The sequence below is a fragment of the Protopterus annectens genome, chromosome 1.part2, assembly GCF_019279795.1.
Source record: "Protopterus annectens isolate FY-2018-M chromosome 1.part2, PAN1.0, whole genome shotgun sequence".
NCBI lineage: Eukaryota > Metazoa > Chordata > Ceratodontiformes > Protopteridae > Protopterus > Protopterus annectens.
In genome coordinates, this window is record NC_056727.1 from 562,033,207 (window position 1) to 562,055,812 (window position 22,606).

Below are 22,606 nucleotides of genomic sequence, written 5' to 3' on the forward strand. Positions count from 1 at the left end.
TATATAGAATAGCTGGAAGATATTCAAACCATCTGATTAAGTAGGAAGTAGCATAGCTGAAATATTTACTTACCATCTGATGATGTAGGATACAGTTTAGCTGGAATATATACTTACCTTTGGATGATGTAAGATATAGAATAGCTGGAAGATTTTCAAACCATCTAATTAAGTAGGAAGTAGCATAGCTGAAATATTTACTTACCATCTGAAGATGTAGAATACAGCTTAGCTGGAATATATACTTACCATTGGATATTGTAAGACAGAATAGCTGGAAGATATTCAAACCATCTGATTAAGTAGGAAGTAGCATAGCTGAAATATTTACTTACAATCTGATGATCTAGGATACAGCTTAGCTGGAATATATACTTACCATTGCATGATGTAAGATATAGAATAGCAGGAAGATATTCAAACCATCTGATTAAGTAGGAAGTAGCATAGCTGAAATATTTAATTACCCTCTGATGATGTAGGATACAGCTTAGCTGGAATATATACATACCAGTGGATGATGTAAGACATAGAATAGCTAGCAGATATTCAAACCATCTGATTAAGTAGGAAGTAGCATAGCTGAAATATTTACTTACCATCTGAAGATGTAGGCTACAGCTTAGCTGGAATATATACTTACCATTGGATATTGTAAGACAGAATAGCTGGAAGATATTCAAATCATCTGATTAAGTAGGAAGTAGCATAGCTGAAATATTTACTTACCATCTGATGATGCTGGCATAAGTTAGATGGAATATATACTTACGCTCTGATAATATCAGCCATAGCACAACTGGCACAGATACTTTTCATACAATGATTTAACACATAGCATAGCTGGAATAAATACTTGCTGTATGATGACACAGGAAATAACTTCACTGGAACATTTACTTATCATCTGATGATATCGGCCATAGCACAGCTGGAATATGTACTTCCATCTGATGAGGTGGACGTACATTACAGTAGGATATAGCTTGGTTGGTATATTTACATGCCATTAGTTGTCAGACATAGCACAACTGGAATATATACCTACTATTTGATGATGTTGTACAAAGTACAGCTGTAATATATATACTTGTGTTAAATAAAAACAAATTAGGACAACACAAAAGGCTCAGATGCAAATCACTTTACTAGTGTACACCAGGAGGCAAAATACCATACAATACAAGTATAGAGTTTTGTCTGGCATGATACAGGAGGTGTTGTACATTTTATAGCCATACATTCAAGCTCTGCCCACCTTACTGACGTGGTCAGTCACAGGGCACCTACATCACTATAGTCTACAATATTCTATTCATAAGAAAAAGCTGATGTTATACTTTTTAAAAGTTTTCCCATGAGAATAATACAGCCTTGCAAAGCACCTGGTCAGTTATAATGTCTTTCTGTAAATGTTATTCTTTCAAGGTTTCAGTCCTGCTCGAATACAATAGTCAGTTCAGTCTTGTAATATACTTCTTTATTCTTCTCGCAACATTACTTTTAGCAGCTGTGCTTTATCTCTGATAATATTCACAAGGCCAACCATCTCAGAGGAAGGAAGAAAGATTTTCAATGCTTTATACATTCATTTTCCTGACCCAGCAGATAATCATTAGTGAAAAACATAAGCTTGCTGAGCTGGCTACTGCCAGGGTCAGAGTTCAAACACACTGCAGCTCCAAAGCTTCAAGCAATTACATGTAAGATCATTCTCACTGCCATATTGTAAAATAGAATAAAATGCATTACATACTATTTGCTTTTAAACTAGCACTTTATATATGTTCAAATACATATTTTTCTAACATTTTCCTCCCTTTTAATACTTTTTATTCTATTCAGAAACATAAACAATATCATATTGTTCCCTAGCCTTCTCCTTTAAGGACTTTTAACTAGGCAAGTCATTTGGTTTATATTTCGGAAAGAATTTCATTTGGAACCGATAGATCCAATTCAATGTCTTGGTACAAAGTCTCAGTTACAGATATATCAACAAATTCTCTGACTAATCTTTTCATACAGGGAATCCCACAACAGACACATGCTCCTAATAAGAGCAGAACAACACAAATAGCAATCAGAATATTCATTAGGATTGAACCCCACCCACCAAATAGACTCTGGAAAAAGTTCATCAGTGGGTTTGGGCCTGGTTCAGTCATGGCCGATACCTGCTGTATTACCTCTAGGTGATCATTTATCTCATGTCGATTGTCTGGTATGAACGCACAGCATTCTTCTTTGATAAGCGCCGCATTACCACCTCTCGCCGCTAGGGTGAAGTCAAGAGCCATTCGATTTTGTAGCACAACAGTTCTCATTGCATTCAGTTCATCAGTCACAAGTTCGAGAGTGGAAAAAGTTGCATTACTCATTACTTCGAGAAGCTTTGACAATTTTCTCAGCTCCCAGATTGATTTGACTGCTCCATAGGCTGGGAATATTCCAGCCCAGGATATAACACTGTCACTCAAGTCCATATGAGTCAATTTCTCTTTATCTTTCATGGATGGATGATTCTTCCAACCAGCTTCGATTTTTCCCACTGGATTTGCAGGTTTTTTGACTGAATTTCCAGGTTTCCGGGCTACATCTCTTACGTTTCGTATCTTACCTAGAGGTAATTCTGCAGTATGCCTTATAGCTGGAACCAGATAACCCAAAAAACAACTGCTGGACCAATTCTCAGGAAGCCATTTGTATGCCTTTTTTCCACAAACAAAATAACAGTTTTCTACTTTAGTACTGATGCGGGTTAACTCTGAATGAAAGATTTTCTTGTCTATAACAGACAATTGTTTATGCAATTCAGGATTTCTCTGCACATCTTTTATTGTTGTTTTCATTGAGCTCAAATATGATTCATAATTTGTGCTACAACTAGTACTTTTATCTTTAGCCTTAATATAGCATTTATAAGGTACAGTTATGTTACAGTTACTCCAACCAACTTGGAGTGTATCATTTTTATAGAAACAAACAATTCCTCTGTGTGTAATAGGCAAATACAATGCAATCTTGTCCTGTGATCTCACAGAACCTGTATCAAAAAGTAAATTTTCCCAAGTCTCATTTATCCCCAAGGGGACAGCGGACATCAACAGTCCTCCATATGCTGTTGGTATAGCAGTACAAACCCAGCAATTTGAAACGTTCATAGTCTCTACATATACACGCTTCATAGCTAGGTATGTGTTAAAGTTTGGATGCCAGTCTATAGACAGTTCATCACATTTTTCCACTTTCATTTGTGCGGTAATATGCAGGAAAAAACACAACAAAAGGAAAGTCACCATAAACATAGTCAATAGATGTATAGTTAACAAGATGGTTAAACAATATCTTTGGGGTTGGTTTGTATTTTTACTCATTTTGCTCTTGGCCATCCTGCCTTTGTTGTGTATCAGTCACAAAATGTTTATCAAGCTGAAAATTCTTTACCGGTTTACAGTGCGTCAGGTGGACCCAGGACGACCTCTCAGCAACTTTGACTGCAGTAGGCGTCGCCAACAGTACCTGGTACGGACCTTCCCACTTTGGGCTTGTCCAGTTCTTCTTCTTTATGACCTTCAGCCACACCCAAGACCCAGGGGTCAGCACCGCTTCTAATGGTCTGGTCTGTTCCTTATCTGAAAAAGAGTTCAACTGCAAAACAGTTTTATTTGTTAACAATTTCCTCATGTAGCTAGCTAATGAGCTGTCAGCCTCCAGCTCTGCAGGCATGAGAGCTTTCCACTGTGACACATAATATGCCCTTCCAAATATCACTTCAAAGGGGGTCAAACCCTTTACATTTGGAACTGTTCTCATGCTCAGCAGTGCCAAAGGCAAACAGCAAATCCAATTTTTCTGAGTTTCATTCATTAACTTCCTCAACTTGCTTTTTAAAATTCCATTGTACCTTTCCACCAGTCCTGCAGACTGTGGGTGGTAAGCACAATTATTCTTTAAGGAGATCCCAAAGAATCTCCCAAGTTGCTGAATTGTCTGATTAACAAAGTGTGTCCCATTGTCACTATAGATTCTTTCCGGTATGCCAAATCTAGGAATTATTTCTTTTATTAGGGCCTTTGCCACTGTTGCCGCATCCGGATTTTTAGTAGGAAAAGCTTCTACCCATTTGGAAAACATGTCTATGATTACTAAACAGTATTTTTTCCCTTCACATTTGCTCAGTTCTATGAAATCCATACAGATAGTATGGAACAGATATGGTGGTATAGGAAAACTCCCTTGCTTGAGTTTGAATGCTCCTTGTGCATGATGTTTGTTACAAATATGAGATGCTGCACAAAATTTTTCTGTAAAGTTCGTGAATCCATATGTTTGGAATATTCGATTTACTAACTGTACCATCCCCCCTGTTGAGACATGGCTCTGCCCATGGCTCAACAAAGCTGCATATCTAAATAAATTAGACGGCAATATTGGCTTTTTCTCTTTGGAGATGTACAGTCCATTTTCGAGGGTTGCACTTCGTCTCTCCCATTTCTGTTTTTCAGCTTTTGTAATCAATGCCTGCATTGTTTTCAACATTTCTAAATCTAAAATCTCAGAGGGTTGTAATTCCTCATTCAAAAGTAAAGTTTCTGAGTCTGAGGCTGCTTGCTTTGCAGCTGCATCAGCTCGTGCATTACCTTTTGAAATCGAATCCTGTTGTTTTGTATGAGCTACACATTTACAAATAGCTACTTTGGTAGGTAACTGAATAGAATCTAATAAGTTCAAAATAAGTTGCGCATGATTAATCGGTTTGCCAGTAGATGTTATCATTCCCCTATTTTTCCATTGTTGCGCAAAAACATGCACTGTAGAGAAAGCATACTGACTGTCAGTATATATGTTCACACATTTGTCTTTTGCTAGAGTGCAAGCCCGTGTCAAGGCTATCAATTCTACTGCTTGAGCAGACAGGTTATGCTGTAAGGTTTGGGCTTCTAAAATCTCTGTATCTGTGACTACTGCATACCCCACTAGATTCTTCCCCGTAGGACCCTTTCTGCATGAACCGTCCACATAAAATGTCACCTCGACATCATCCAAGGGCATATCAGTGAGGTCTTGTCTGGGCAAAGTTATTTGCTCAGTTTCCTGCAGGCAACTGTGTGGTGTGCCATCCACAGGAGTCGGAAGTAACGTTGATGGATTTAATGTTGTACAACATTCGATTACCATATGAGGTTGGCTCAGCAGTATGGTCATACAAGAGAGATGTCTAGCAGGAGATAGATATGCTATTTTCTCTTGCAGTAAAATTATCGCGACTGCATGAGGCACTCTCAATGTGAGAGGGTGGAATAACACCACTGAGGCCGAAGCCTGTACTGTCATTGTAGCTGCGACTACTGCTTGCACACAGTGAGGCAATGATCGTGCCACTGGATCTAACTGTGAGGAATAATAAGCTATGGGGCGTTGCTTACTCCCATGCTGTTGCGTCAGAACTGACATCATGTACCCCTGTTTACAATCTATGGTTTGGAAAAATCTTTTGTGGTAATTTGGAAGTCCTAAAACTAATGATGCAACTATCAATTGTTTTAGTCTGCAGAAAGCTGTTTCTGCTTCAGGTGTCCATTGTAATACATCTTGTGCTGCCATTGGTATTTTATATATTAAATCAGCCAATGGAGCAGATTCTAAAGCATAGTTTGATATCCAACTTCGACAAAAATTAGTCGTTCCCAAGAAGGACATAATTTCCTTCTTGGTTGTTGGCTTAGGTGCCTGTAAAATTGCTGTTTTTCTATCTTCGTCTAGTATTCTACCTTCATTGGATATTACATATCCTAGGTATCTAACCTGTTTTCTCCAAAGTTGTAACTTATTTTTGTTTACTTTGTGTCCTTGTGCTGCTAAAAATTTCAATAATGCTATTGTATCTTCCCTGCATTGCTGTTGGGTGGGGGCTGCTAGCAAGATGTCATCTACATAAAGTAGAATCTGACTACCTCCTGGTGGAATAAATCCCGCCAGGTTGCTAGCCATTTCTTGTGCAAATATTGTTGGACTTTCACAATATCCCTGCGGTAGCCAAGTATAGGTATATCTTTTACCCTGAAATGTAAATGCAAACCAATACTGGCTATCAGGATGTATAGGTATTGAAAAGAAAGCATTGCTTATATCTACCACAGTAAAATATTTTTGTTGTGGCATCAAATCGTTCAACAAGGTGTGTGGGTCTGGCACCGTAGGTGCTCTGGGTATTATTGCATTGTTTACTGCTTGTAAATCCTGTACCATCTGCCATTCCCCATTTGTTTTTTTAACAGGAAATAGAGGGGTGTTACATGGTGAATCTAGAGATTCTACCAGTACTCCTTCCTTGAGTAATGCTGCTATTATAGGCTTGATTCCTTGCTCTGCATCTTTCCTCAAGGGGTATTGTCTTTTTTGTGGTCTAAATGCTGATTTTGGTGTAATGGTTACTGGACCTGCTGTTCGAATAAGTCCTACATCTGATTTTCCTGTTGACCAAAGAATGTTTGGTATATCGCACAAGGCTTTTTCTTCTTCTTCTAACAAGAATGCTAATCAGCTGTCTTCACTATTTTGTAAGTGTACAGCTGGACGTGTCTGTGTTAGCCAATTCAATTTCTGTTTTTGTACTCCCTGTTCTGATAATTTTAAATCAGTTTGTTTTTCCCATTTTGTTACTTTTTCTCCTAAATCTGCCCATCTCACATCCTTGCTCTTTGTCAGGCTGACATGTGGCAATCTATTAGATTTGTACAGTTTCATGAATTCCTGTGGTAGTGAACAGCTTACTACACTGTTTCCCTCAGTATCCCAATATAAGGTTCGTAATACTAATCTGTTAGCAGGATTTTTGAACAATTCTTGCTCATATTCCTTATCAGGTCCTGGCATACTACAGTAGTATAGAGTACAATGTAACAAATGCTGTTGATCAGTGTCAAGGGAGGGGACCTTACTGATGGCTACATTCATCAGTTCCTCGGTTACTGCCCCTGGACCAGTCGTAACTAGATCCTGGCTGTACCAGTAAAAAGTTTCACCCTCCGATCGCACCACAAAAGTATCCATTTGTCTTTGTGCTTCCATACCCTGCATAGTAGGAACTACTGCTATGCCAAATATCTGCATAAGGCCAGTATGTTTACTGGACATTTCGCAGAAACTACAATTTTACTTTTCTGAGTCATACCTGAAACTGGGTCAGTTATTGCTATATCATGGGAGAGTGGCTCCCTATATAGCTGTCCATTTGCTGCTTTCACTAATATATAGTCAGGTGATTCAGAGTGTTCTGGTAACTTTGAAGGGTGTATCAAAGTTCGTGATGCTCCTGAGTCACACAAGAATTTCACTTCCCTTCCTTCTACCAGAAGTGTAACTTCCGGTTTTGTATCTGCCAAATAGAGCTCCAAGCTCAATAATGCTAAGTCTAAGACTTCACTTTCTTCATCCTCTACATATGCTTGCACTTCCTCTGTTCCTTCCACTACATTTACATTTGTCCTTTGTCTGTTAACCTTTCCTGATGATTTTTGATTGTCATCACTATCATATAGTCAGTCCTCATCACCTTTATCTTTATCTTCTGTAGTCACCTTTTTATTTAGCCTGCAATCCCTTGCTAAATGTCCTTTTTTACCGCACTTAAAGCACTCACCTTTCTTTTTTCTCTCTTCAAAATCTTCTGACCTTTTGTCAGATTGTTTATTTCCCTGGGTATTTCTCTTACCTTTTTTACCCCCCCTGTACAACGAAGACCTCTGCTCCGTCTTCTGCTGTGAAGACCTGTGTTTTCTTTTTCTTTTTACTATTAAAATGCCTTTCAGCATGTCTAGCATACTCAAGTAAGGCTTGTAGCCTACTTGTTCGATGATCTATCATATGCTTTGTAATAAAGCTACTGATAGGTGCAATGCAACCTTTCAAAAACGCATTTTTCAGTTGCTGTTCATATGAGCTATCATTCATCTGGCTTTCAGGAATAGCCATACCACTATGGTTATTGAAACATTCCAATAATCTTCCATAGTACCCATCTACAGTTTCATTATCTTGTATGCATTGGTTAATGCAAGTCCAATCTGCCCTAGGTTTCCATTTTTCAGAAATTCGGTCTGTAAGACCTTTCACTCTGGTGTCTAATTCTGCGTCACTATGTAGGAGTGGTTTAAGTTGTGCGTCACGAGAGTTCCAGGCACCACAAATCATGTGCCAGTCTGGACCCAAAATCTGTCTAACTACCCTTTCTACCTCTTCCCCATTCAAGTGGTAACTTAGTCTCATACCGTGTAAATCTTGTAAAAACTTTGTGTAATTCATTTTTGGATGAGGGATTCCCTCTGTAGCTTTCCGAATATCTTCCGGTGTCCATGGTCTATACACTAGGAGAGTTGGGTCCTGCCCTTCCTGTCCTGCCTGAGGGTTTGGTACCTCGATTAGTGGACAGATTTCTTCACTCTCCTCTAGTGAGTCTCTCCCTATTTGATATAAATCTGTGTCCCTAAGTGTTTTACATGTCCGGGATCAAGTTTCAATAGGTTTTCTAACAAATGGTTTTAATGCTCCTGCAACTTCAGGATAACGTGGAGGTGGACTAGCCTGTTCTCCTGCTTCATATCCTAAAAAAGGTATTGGAGGGGGCGGAGGGGGAGGGGCCGTCGCTATTACTGTATTATTATCCTCTTTGTCTAAAAATAATGCCTTCGCATTTTTAATTTTCTGTTCCCTTCGGTTCACTTCCTCAATCCACCTATGTGCCTGAGGAATGCCTAATTGCCGTTGTTTCTTTGCCTGACCTTCTGCGTCAGATTTAAGCTGTTTTAAAAGTTTAACTAACAAAATTCTATTTAATTTACCGTCAAATTCGTATTTATTAACCCATTTTGTATAATACCTTATATTATCTGCTCATTGTAATTGCATATATTTTGCGTCATCAGTTAGGGGCAGATCTCACGATTTTTTAGTGCACTGATTTCCCATGTCAAAAGAAAAATGTTATGTAACCCTTTTTTTACCACGTGGTATCTCAGTTCCTTACACAATTTATCTAGAATAACTGCCTACCTTATTCTGTTTCCCTGATCTTTGACAAAATATACAGTAATTTCCCTTTGTCCCTGATCTGTATAACAAATCTATGACAACAATATTTACTGTAACCTAGTTCCTGATCTAAAACAGAAAAAAGGCAAAAATCTTCCTACCTGAGCCTCTTGGGTCAACCAGTTCGAGACCGTTCTTCGGCCGCAGATCAGAAAAGTGGCCAGCCTCTCAAGACGACAATTCAGTCGGAGGTCTTTGTGCTTCAAGAAGAACCATTTCGGTAGCTTCTCCTGCACAGTATTCGACCACTGGTACACTCTGATCTGTAGCTGTCGAGGGTTTCCGGTCAAAGAAAGGACCAAACTGTTAAATAAAAACAAATTAGGACAACACAAAAGGCTCAGATGCAAATCACTTTACTAGTGTACACCAGGAGGCAAAATACCATACAATACAAGTATAGAGTTTTGTCTGGCATGATACAGGAAGTGTTCTACATTTTATAGCCATACATTCAAGCTGTGCCCACCTTACTGACGTGGTCAGTCACAGGGCACCTACATCACTATAGTCTACAATATTCTATTCATAAGAAAAAGCTGATGTTATACTTTTTAAAAGTTTTCCCATGAGAATAATACAGCCTTGCAAAGCACCTGGTCAGTTATAATGTCTTTCTGTAAATGTTATTCTTTCAAGGTTTCAGTCCTGCTCGAATACAATAGTCAGTTCAGTCTTGTAATATACTTCTTTGTTCTTCTCGCAACATTACTTTTAGCAGCTGTGCTTTATCTCTGATAATATTCACAAGGCCAACCATCTCAGAGGAAGGAAGGAAGAAAGATTTTCAATGCTTTATACATTCATTTTCCTGACCCAGCAGATAATCATTAGTGAAAAACATAAGCTTGCTGAGCTGGCTACTGCCAGGGTCAGAGTTCAAACACACTGCAGCTCCAAAGCTTCAAGCAATTACATGTAAGATCATTCTTACTGCCATATTGTAAAATAGAATAAAATGCATTACATACTATTTGCTTTTAAACTAGCACTTTATATATGTTCAAATACATATTTTTCTAACAACTTGCAATCTGCTGATGTTGGACATAGCAAAACATGAGTATGTATTAACCACCTGAAGGTCTAGCACATATTAAAACTCAAATATGTACTTACTATATAATGATGTAGGACATGCATTACCTGAAATAAATACTTACCATCTGATTTTGTAGGAAATAGCACAGCTGGAATGTTTATTGACCATTTGATGACGTTGGCCATACCTAGTTTGGAATATATTCTTACTATTTTATGCTGTCAGACATACGTCACCTGAGAAATATACATACCATCTATTGACGTCAAACGTCAATTTGCTGGAATCAATGCCTGCCATCTAATGATGTCACACATAGCACAACTGGAATATAGGTTTAACATTTTTTGGTATAGGACTCAGCTGTCATACATACTTACTATCTGATGATATAGGACATAGCACAGATGGAATATATACTTACCTTCTGATGATGTAGCAAATACTTTAGCTTGAAAATATACTTACCAGCTGGAATATAAACTTACCACTTGATGATGTCAGATATAGGAAGCCTGCAATATATACTTACCATCTGATGATGTCAGACATAGCAAAACTGGAATGTGTAGTTACCATATGATGATGTAAGACATAGCTAAGCTGGATTTTGTACTTACTATCTGATTATGGTAGTTATCACTTACCTGGAATATATATATTTACCATCTGAGGATGTCGGACATACTTTACTAGAACATATACTTACCATCTGATGATGTCAGAAATAGCAGAACTGGAATATTTATTTAACATTTGATGATGTAGGATACAGAGTACCTGAGCATGGTTCCCTATTACGTGATCGAAACCTTAGGTTATCGAACACTGAAAGGTTGATTATTAAATGTCAAATTTTGAAAATAGTGAACGTCCATTTCCACACAGGGAAATGAGTCATTTGGCCATTATGCAGATTTTGTTTCTTTTCCATTGTACAGAAATCTCGGAGTTGGTATTTTTAGTTAGGGGGGAGTGGTGGGGCAGAGCCCCTCACATGGGGGTGAAGCCACCCACTTCATTTCTGTTTGAAACTTTTTTTTTTAATTTGCCCAACGGCATTGTTTCACTATGTGGAAATGACCATTTTCGATGTTAAGGGTTTGATATTTCGTGATCGACCTTTAGGTGTTCAATAATTTAACGTATCAATAAGATAATATAGACCACCCTCTGAGAATATACTTCCTGTATGATGATGTTGGGTGCAGCTCAGAAGGGAATATTTATTTACCTTGTGATAATACTGTTCATAGAGCGGCTGGAATACATACTACCATAATATAAGACATAGCACAGCAAGAATATATACTTATTTTCTAATGGTATCAGCCATTCTACAGTTGGAACAAATATTTACAATCTGATGTAATACATAACTTAGCTGGAAAAAATTCACATCTGATAATGTAGGAAATACTCTACCTGGAATATTTACTTAACAACTGTTGAAGCTGGAAACACAGTACCTGAAATATTTAGTTACCATCTGATGATGTAGATGGAAACTGTACTTACCATATAACAAAATCTGACATAGCACCGCTGGAATATAGATTTACCATTTCATAATGTAGGACGTAACCTACCTTGAATATATACTTACTATCTGCCGATATTGGTCGTAGCACAGCTGAAATATATACTTACCCTCTGCTGATGTAGGACATAGTTTAGCTGGAATATACACTTTCTATCCAATGATATTAGCTGTAGCACAGCTGGAGTATATACTTACTACCTGACAATGTCAGAGAAAGGACAGTTGGAATCTACATTTATTATCTCATGATGCAGGACATCGCATAGATAAAATTCATACTTACCATCTGAAGATGTAGGATAGAGCTTAGCTGGAATATATACTTACCACTGGATGATGTAAGATATAGAATAGCTGGAAGATATTCAAACCATCTGATTAAGTAGGAAGTAGCATAGCTGAAATATTTAATTACCCTCTGATGATGTAAGATACAGCTTACCTGGAATATATACCTACCATTGGATGATGTAAGATATAGAATATCTGGAAGATATTCAAACCATCTGATTAAGTAGGAAGTAGCATAGCTGAAATATTTACTTACCATCTGAATATGTAGGATACAGCTTAGCTGGAATACATACTTAGTATTGGATGATGTAAGACATAGAATAGCTGGAAGATATTCAATCCATCTGATTAAGTAGGAAGTGGCATAGCTGAAATATTTACTTACCCACTGATGATGTAGGATACAACTTAGCTGGAATATGTACTTACCATTGGATAACTTAAGACATAGAATAGCTGGAAGAAATTCAAACCATCTGACTATGTAGGAAGTAGCATAGCTGAAATATTTACTTAGCATCTGAAAATGTAGGATACAGCTTAGCTCAAATAAATACTTACCATTGGATGATGTAAGACATAGAATAGCTGGAAGATATTCAAACCATCTGATTAAGTAGGAAGTAGCATAGCTGAAATATTTACTTACCATCTCATGATGTAGGCTACAGCTTAGCTGGAATACATACTTACCACTGGATAATGTAAGACATAGAATAGCTGGAAGATATTCAAACCATCTGATTAAGTTAGAAGTAGCATAGGTGAAATATTTACTTACCATCTGATGATGTAGGATACAGCTTAGCTGGAATATATACTTACCACTGGATGATGTAAGAAATATAATAGCTGGAAGATATTCAAACCATCTGATTAAGTAGGAAGTAGCATAGCTGAAATATTTACTTACCATCTGATGATGTAGGATACACCTTAGCTGCAATATATACTTACCATTGGATAATGTAAGACATAGAATAACTGGAAGATATTCAACCATCGGATAAAGTAGGAAGTAGCATAGCTGTAATATTTACTTACCATCTGATGATGTAGGATGCAGCTTAGCTGGAATATATATTTAGCATTGGAAGATGTAAGACATAGAATAGCTGGAAGATATTCAAACCATCTGATTACGTAGGAAATAGTGTAGCTGAAATATTTACTTAACATCTGATGATGTAGGATACAGCTTAGCTGGAATATATACTTACCACTGGATAATGTAAGACTTAAAATAGCTGGAAGATATTCAAACCATCTGATTAAGTAGGAAATAGCATAGCTGAAATATTTACTTACCATCTGATGATGTAGGCTACAGCTTAGCTGGAATATATACTTACCATTGGATGATGTAAGATATAGAATAGCTGGAAGATATTCAAACCATCTGATTAAGTAGGAAGTAGCATAAGTGAAATATTTACTTACCATCTGATGATGTACGATACAGCTTGCCTGGAATATATACTTACCATTGGATAATTTAAGACATAGAATAGCTGGATGATATTCAAACCATCTGATTAAGTAGGACATAGCTTAGCTGAAATGTTTACTTTCATCTGATGATGTAGGATACAGCTTAGCTGGAAAAAACTTGTCACCAGCTCCTCCCACTATACAGTGGTTTCAATCTTACCTACAAAACAGGCAACAAGCCGTATTATGGCAGAATAGCCTATCTTTCCACCTCCCAATAACCCTCGGAGTTCCTCAAGGCTCCATACTCGGTCCCCTCCTCTTTTCAATCTTCACAAATGACCTGCACACAGTCATACCTCAAGCCACCTGTATTCAGTATGCAGATGATTCCACATTAGTATGCTCAGCCAAGATGCAATCACTACTTCAGTCTCTAACACAAAATGTATTTAACATAGTTGAGAAATGGCTCATTGACCGTTGCCTCATTCTCAATCCAAAAAAAATGCTATTATTCACACCCATGCACACAACTTCCCCAATAAACTTCAGTGTGACCTCAACTAATGGTACAGAAATATCTCCAGAACCAACCACAAGACTACTTGGGGTACTAATTGATAACAACCTCTCCTTTGAGCCCCATATTAATAACACTATAAAAACTATTAACAAAAAACTAGGTTCCCTCTACAGAATCAAACCCTTTCTAACCCCCAAAGCCAGGTCTACTATTGCCCATACCCATTTAATCTCAACCCTTACATACGCATCCCCTATCTACACTAAACTATGCAAAAGCAGTATGAACAAACTTTCCATCGCCTACAATAATATAGCAAGATTTGCAACTGGCTCAACCTACAGAACCCATCACTGCAACAATCTTAAACAAGTAGGCTGGTTAGAACTGTCAAATCTAATTTTACTGAACTAACTAACAATAGTCCAAAAGATACTATACCAACCTTCAAAGACTCCCATACTCACCAACCTAATCTTCCCCTACGATAACCTAAAGATCCTACGCTCATCAAAGAAATTACTAGTGCAAATAAATAAAACCAACAATCTGGCTGGTGACTGTTCTCCAACGCAGTGGGAAAAACCTGGAACTCCCTCCCAGATCACCTTACATCCATTTCCTCAGCTCCCCTATTTAAAACCAAACTTAAAACATACCTCAAATCTCACTGGTTATGCCCTTGTGCTAATCCAGATTAAACACCAGTCTTTATATGATGACACCTCTCTACATACCAGCACAAGCAAAATTACCTCTTACTTATAATTGTGTGCATATCAATATACCTATTAATAGTGAACTATTTAATAACTAATTGAATTACTAACAAACATCATATGGGTGACTTTTATAACTAACTTTGATATTGGTTTATAATTAGAGACTTGATTGCTTTATTGTTTTTTTCTAGCTAACTTAGCCTACTAGCAAACTATATTGGTGTGACTTTATTGCTCAATAGTGTGCATTGTTGTCTTACATAGTTTTAAACATTCTCCTGTATTACTATAATACCAATGTTGTGCTACATCTTCTTATTCATCTTTGTAACTATATTCATAGCTCTATTCAGTAAGAATCATCCTACTAATATGACAATAGGAAATACCTCTATAATAGCTAAAACTTACAATGTACTTATGTCTTGTAAATACTATTTTGTAGTGCAGAGCTTTTCTCCCTGGGCCTCCACTGAAAATGGACATGTATCCAGTTGGACTAGCCCGGTCAACAAATGTAAAATAAATAAAATAAAATAAAAATATACTTCCCACTGGATGATGTAAGACGTAGATTAGCTGGAAGATATTAAAACCATCTGATTAAGTAAGAAGTAGCATAGCTGAAATATTTACTTACCATCTGATGATGTAGGATACAGCTTAGCTGGAATATATACTTACAAATGGATGATGTAAGACATAGAATAGCTGGAAGATATTCAAGCCATCAGATTAAGTAGGAAGTAGCAAAGCTGAAATTTATACTTACCATCTGATGATGTAGGATACAGCTTAGCTGGAATATATACTTACAACTGGATGATGTAAGACATAGAATAGCTGGAAGATATTCAAATCATCTGATTAAGTAGGAAATAGCATAGCTGAAATATTTATTTACCATCTGATGATGTAGGATACAGCTTAGCTGGAAGATACACTTACCACTGGATGATGTAAGACATAGAATAGCTGGAAGATATTCAAGCCATCGGATTAAGTAGGAAGTAGCATAGCTGAAATTTATACTTACCATCTGATGATGTAGGATACAGCTTAGCTGGAATATATACTTACAACTGGATGATGTAAGACATAGAATATCTGGAAGATATTCAAACCATCTGATTAAGTAGGAAGTAGTATAGCAGAAATATTAACTTACCCTCAGATGATGTAGGATACAGCTTAGCTGGAATATATACTTACCATTGCATAATGTAAGACACAGAATAGCCTGAAGATATTCAAACCATATGATTAAGTAGTAAATAGCATAGCTGAAATATTTACTTACCATCTGATGATGTAGGATACAGCTTAGCTGGAATATATACTTACAATTGGATAATGTATCACATAGAATAGCTGGAAGAAATTCAAACCATATGATTAAGTAGGAAGTAGCATAGCTGAAATATTTACTTACCATCTGATGATGTAGGATGCAGCTTATCTGGAATATATACTTATACTTACTGAATAAGTAGGATGTAGCATAACTGAAATATGTACTTACCATCTGATGATGTAGGATGCAGCATAGCTGGAATATACACTTACCATTGGATGATGTAAGACATAGAATAGCTGGAAGATATTCAAACCATCTGATTAAGTAGAAAGTCCCATAGCAGAAATATTTACTTATCATCTGATTCATAGGTTCATAGGTTGGTACTAGGCTATCAGCCCTAGGGCCTATACAAGCCTAGCCATAACAATTCCCTGGCTATTTCTTCCCACATTATTTACTTTACTGGACCCCTGTCTAGCAGGGCATGATGATGTAGGATTCAGCTTATCTGTACTATATATTACCATTGGATGATGAAAAACATAGAAAAGCTGGAAGATATTCAAACCATCTGATTGAGTAGGAAATAGCATAGTTGAAATATTTACTTACCATCTGATGATGTAGGAAACAGCTTAGCTGGAATATATACTTTCCATTTGATAATTTAAGACATAGAATAGCTGGAAGATATTCAAACCATCTGATTAAGTGGTAAATAACATAGCTGAAATATTTACTTACCATCTGATGATGTAGGATACAGCTTAGCTGGAATATATACTTACCATTGGATAATGTAAGACATAGAATAGCTGGAAGATATTCAAACCATCTGATTGAGTATGAAGTAGCATAGCTGAAATATTTACTTACCCTCTGGTGATGTAGGATACAGCTTAGCTGGAATATATACTTACCATTGGATAATGTAAGACATAGAATAGCTGGAAGATATTCAAACCATCTGATTAAGTAGGAAGTAACATAGCTGAAATATTTACTTACCCTCTGATGATTTAGGATACAGCTTAGCTGGAATATATACTTATCAATAGATGATGTAAGACATAGAATAGATGGAAAATATTCAAACCATCTGAATAAGTAGGATGTAGCATAACTGAAATATTTACTTACCCTCTGATGATGTAGGATGCAGCTTAGCTGGAATATACACTTACCATTGGATGATGTAAGACATAAAATAGCTGGAAGATATTCAACCCATCTGATTAAGTAGGAAGTCCCATAGCAGAAATATTTACTTATCATCTGATGATGTAGGATGCAGCTTATCTGGATTATATATTACCATTGGATGATGAAAGACATAGAAAAGCTGGAAGATATTCAAACCATCTAATTGAGTAGGAAGTAGGATAGCTGAAATATTTACTTACCATCTGATGAGATTGGATACAGCTTATCTGGAATATATACTTACCAATGGATGATGTAAGACATAGAATAGCTGGAAGATATTCAATCCATCTGATTAAGTAGGAAGTACCATACCTGAAATATTTATTTCCCTCTGATGATGTAGGATAAAGCTTAGCTGGAATATATACTTACCATTGGATAATATAAGACATAGAATAGCTGGAAGATATTCAAACCATCTGATTGAATAAGAAGTAGCATAACTGAAATATTTACTTACCCCTTGGTGATGTAGTATACAGCTTAGCTGGAATATGTACTTACCATTGGATGATGTAAGACATAAAATAACTGGAAGATATTCAAACAATCTGATTACGTAGGAAGTAGCATAGCTGAAATATTTACTTACCATCTGAAGATGTAGGATACAGCTTAGCTAGAATATATACTAACCATTGGATGATGTAAGACATAGATTAGCTGGAAGATATAAAAAACATCTGATTAAGTAGGAAGTAGCATAGCTGAAATATTTACTTATCATCTGATGATGTAGGATACTGCTGAGCTGGAATATATACTTACCATTGGATAATGTAAGACATAGAATAGCTGGAAGACATTTAAACCATCGGATTAAGTAGGAAGTAGGATAGCTGAAATATTTACTCACCCTCTGATGATATATGATACAGCTTAGCTGGAATATATACTTACAAATGGATGATGTAAGACATTGAATAGCTGGAAGTTATTCAAACCATCTGATTAAGTAGGAAGTAGCATAGCTGAAATATTTACTTACCATCTGATGATGTATGATACAGCTTACCTGGAATATCTACTTACCATTGGATGATGTAAGACATAGAATAGCTGGATGATATTCAAATCATCTGATTAAGTAGGAAATAGCATAGCTGAAATATTTACTTACCATCTGATGATGTAGGATACAGCTTAGCTGGAATATATACTTACCATTGGATGATGTAAGACATAGAATAGCTGGAAGATATTCAAACCATCTGATTAAGTAGGAAGTAGCACAGTTGAAATATTTACTTACCGTCTGATGATGTAGGATGCCACTTAGCTGGAATATATACTTACCATAGGATGATGTAAGACATAGAACAGCTGGAAGACATTTAAACCATCTGATTAAGTAGGAAGTAGCATAGCTGAAATATTTACTTACCGTCTGATGATGTATGATACCGCTTAGCTGGAATTTATACTTAACATTGGACAATGTAAGACATAGAATAGCTGGAAGATATTCAATCCATCTGATAAGTAGGAAGTAGCATAGCTGAAATATTTACTCACCCTCTGATGATGTAGAATACAGCTTACCTGGAATATATACTTCCCATTGGATAATGCAAGACATAGAATAGCTGGAAGATATTCAAGCCATCGGATTAAGTAGGAAGTAGCATAGCTGAAATTTATACTTACCATCTGCTGATGTAGGATACAGCTTAGCTGGAATATATATTTACCATTGGGTAATGTAAAACATAGAATAGCTGGAAGATAGGAAGTAGCATAGCTGAAATATTTACTTACCATCTGATGATGTAGGATACAGCTAAGCTGGAATATATATTTACAATTGGATAATGTAACACATAGAATAGCTGGAAAATATTCAAACCATCTGATTAAGTAGGAAGTAGCATAGCTGAAATATTTACTTACCATCTGATGATGTAGTATGCAGCTTATTTGGAATATCTACTTACCATTGGATAATGTAAGACATAGAATAGCTGGAAGATATTCAAACCATCTGATTAAGTAGGAAGTAGCATAGCAGAAATATTTACTTACCCTCTGATGATGTAGCATACAGCTTAGCTGGAATATATACTTACAAATGGATGATGTAAGACATAGAATAGCTGGAAGATATTCAAGCCATCGGATTAAGTAGGAAGTAGCATAGCTGAAATTTATACTTACCATCTGATGATGTAGGATACAGCTTAGCTGGAATATATACTTACAACTGGATGATGTAAGACATAGAATATCTGGAAGATATTCAAACCATCTGATTAAGTAGGAAGTAGCATAGCTGAAATATTGACTTACCATCTGATGATGTAGGATACAGCTTAGCTGGAATATATACTTACCATTGGATAATGTAAGACATAGAATAGCTGGAAGATATGCATACCATCTGATTAAGCAGTAAATAGTATAGCTGAAATATTTACTTATCATCTGATGATGTAGGATACAGCTTAGCTGGAATATATACTTACAATTGGATAATGTAACACATAGAATAGCTGGAAGATATTCAAACCATCTGATTAAGTAGGAAGTAGCATAGCTGAAATATTTACTTACCATCTGATGATGTAGGATGCAGCTTATCTGGAATATATACTTACCATTGGATAATGTAAGACATAGAATAGCTGGAAGACATTTAAACCATCGGATTAAGTAGGAAGTAGGATAGCTGAAATATTTACTCACCCTCTGATGATGTAGGATGCCACTTAGCTGGAATATATACTTACCATAGGATGATGTAAGACATAGAACAGCTGGAAGACATTTAAACCATCTGATTAAGTAGGAAGTAGCATAGCGGAAATATTTACTTACCGTCTGATGATGTATGATACCGCTTAGCTTGAATTTAAACTTAACATTGGACAATATGACATAGAATAGCTGGAAGATATTCAATCCATCTGATAAGTAGGAAGCAGCATAGCTGAAATATTTACTCACCCTCTGATGATGTAGAATACAGCTTACCTGGAATATATACTTCCCATTGGATAATGCAAGACATAGAATAGCTGGAAGATATTCAAACCAACTGATTAAGAAGGAAGTAGCATAGCTGAAATATTTACTTACCATCTGGTGATATAGGATACAGCTTAGCTGGAATATATATTTACCATTGGGTAATGTAACACATAGAATAGCTGGAAAATATTCAAACCATCTGATTAAGTAGGAAGTAGCATAGCTGAAATATTTACTTACCATCTGATGATGTAGTATGCAGCTTATTTGGAATATATACTTACCATTGGATAATGTAAGACATAGAATAGCTGGAAGATATTCAAACCGTCTGATTAAGTAGGAAGTAGCATAGCAGAAATATTTACTTACCCTCTGATGATGTAGCATACAGCTTAGCTGGAATATATACTTACAAATGGATGATGTAAGATATAGAATAGCTGGAAGATATTCAAGCCATCGGATTAAGTAGGAAGTAGCATAGCTGAAATTTATACTTACCATCTGATGATGTAGGATACAGCTTAGCTGGAATATATACTTACAACTGGATGATGTAAGACATAGAATATCTGGAAGATATTCAAACCATCTGATTAAGTAGGAAGTAGCATAGCTGAAATATTGACTTACCATCTGATGATGTAGGATACAGCTTAGCTGGAATATATACTTACCATTGGATAATGTAAGACATAGAATAGCTGGAAGATATGCATACCATCTGATTAAGTAGTAAATAGTATAGCTGAAATATTTACTTATCATCTGATGATGTAGGATACAGCTTAGCTGGAATATATACTTACAATTGGATAATGTAACACATAGAATAGCTGGAAGATATTCAAACCATCTGATTAAGTAGGAAGTAGCATAGCTGAAATATTTACTTACCATCTGATGATGTAGGATGCAGCTTATCTGGAATATATACTTACCATTGGATAATGTAAGACATAGAATAGCTGGAAGACATTTAAACCATCTGATTAAGTAGGATGTAGGATAGCTGAAATATTTACTTACCCTCTGGAAATGTAGGATACAGCTTAGCTGGAATACATACTTACCACTGGATAATGTAAGACATAGAATAGCTGGAAGATATTCAAACCATCTGATTAAGTAGGAAGTAGCATAACTGAAATATTTACTTACCATCTGATGATGTAGGATACGATGAAGCTGGAATATATACTTACCATTGGATAATGTAAGACATAGAATAGCTGGAAGATATGCAAACCATCTGATTAAGTAGTAAATAGCATAGCTGAAATATTTACTTATCATCTGATGATGTAGGATACAGCTTAGCTGGAATATATACTTACAATTGGATAATGTAACACATAGAATAGCTGGAAGATATTCAAACCATCTGATTAAGTAGGAAGTAGCATAGCTGAAATATTTACTTACCATCTGATGATGTAGGATGCAGCTTATCTGGAATATATACTTACCATTGGATAATGTAAGACATAGAGTAGCTGGAAGACATTGAAACCATCTGATTAAGTAGGATGTAGGATAGCTGAAATATTTACTTACCCTCTGGAAATGTAGGATACAGCTTAGCTGGAATACATACTTACAATTGGATAATGTAACACATAGAATAGCTGGAAGATATTTATATTTATTTATTTATTTATTTATTTATTTCAGTTTGATGACCGGGGAGGTCCACTGGGCTCAGGAGCCCATTTTCAGTGGAGGCCCGGGGAGAAAAGCTCCACATTACAAAATACAAAGATAAAACAAAATACAAAATACAAAAGATAAAAATAAACATAAGATTCAAGGTAAAGATACATAAGGATGCAACCGTCAGTCTACATGGTATGAATGCTGGTAATTTTTGATACAGAGGTAGTAAAAGGAATGGTGTTTACATAACATATTATTTATATCTTGAAATGGATGATTAAAGATTACAAAGAGTCTGATTCTAGTAATGGCAGAGTGGTAGAGCAAGCATAGGTTTTAGGGAGGGAATAAAGGAGAGCAAACTATTTACAGTATTTACATATATACACAGGACAACAGTAGCAATAAGTAGATATGAACAAGGTTGATAGTAGTAAGAAATTGAATAGCATTACTGTTAATATGTACAGTGAGGGGGCTAGGTGGGGAAAGTGCAGTTGCACTTCCACTTAGAAAACAGGTAGGAATGGAGTAATTTTTGAAGTTATTAGGATTTTCTATCAATCTTAAAGAAGGAGGGAGAGAGTTCCACTTTTGGCTAAGGAAAAGAAAGGAGGTGCTGCCCGGGAGGTCGCTTTTGGTTTGTGGACATTGAGTAGGTTTAGGTGGGCTGAACAGTGGCCTATTAGGGTATATGGTTGAAGGATGTTGGATAGTGCAGGACATTTAGAGGGCTAAATATTAGCCTGTGGGCAGTAGTTAATTGGAGGTAGTCTAGAAGGTTGGGGAGTTCTAGCCAGTTTAGTGACTGGAGGGCAAAAAG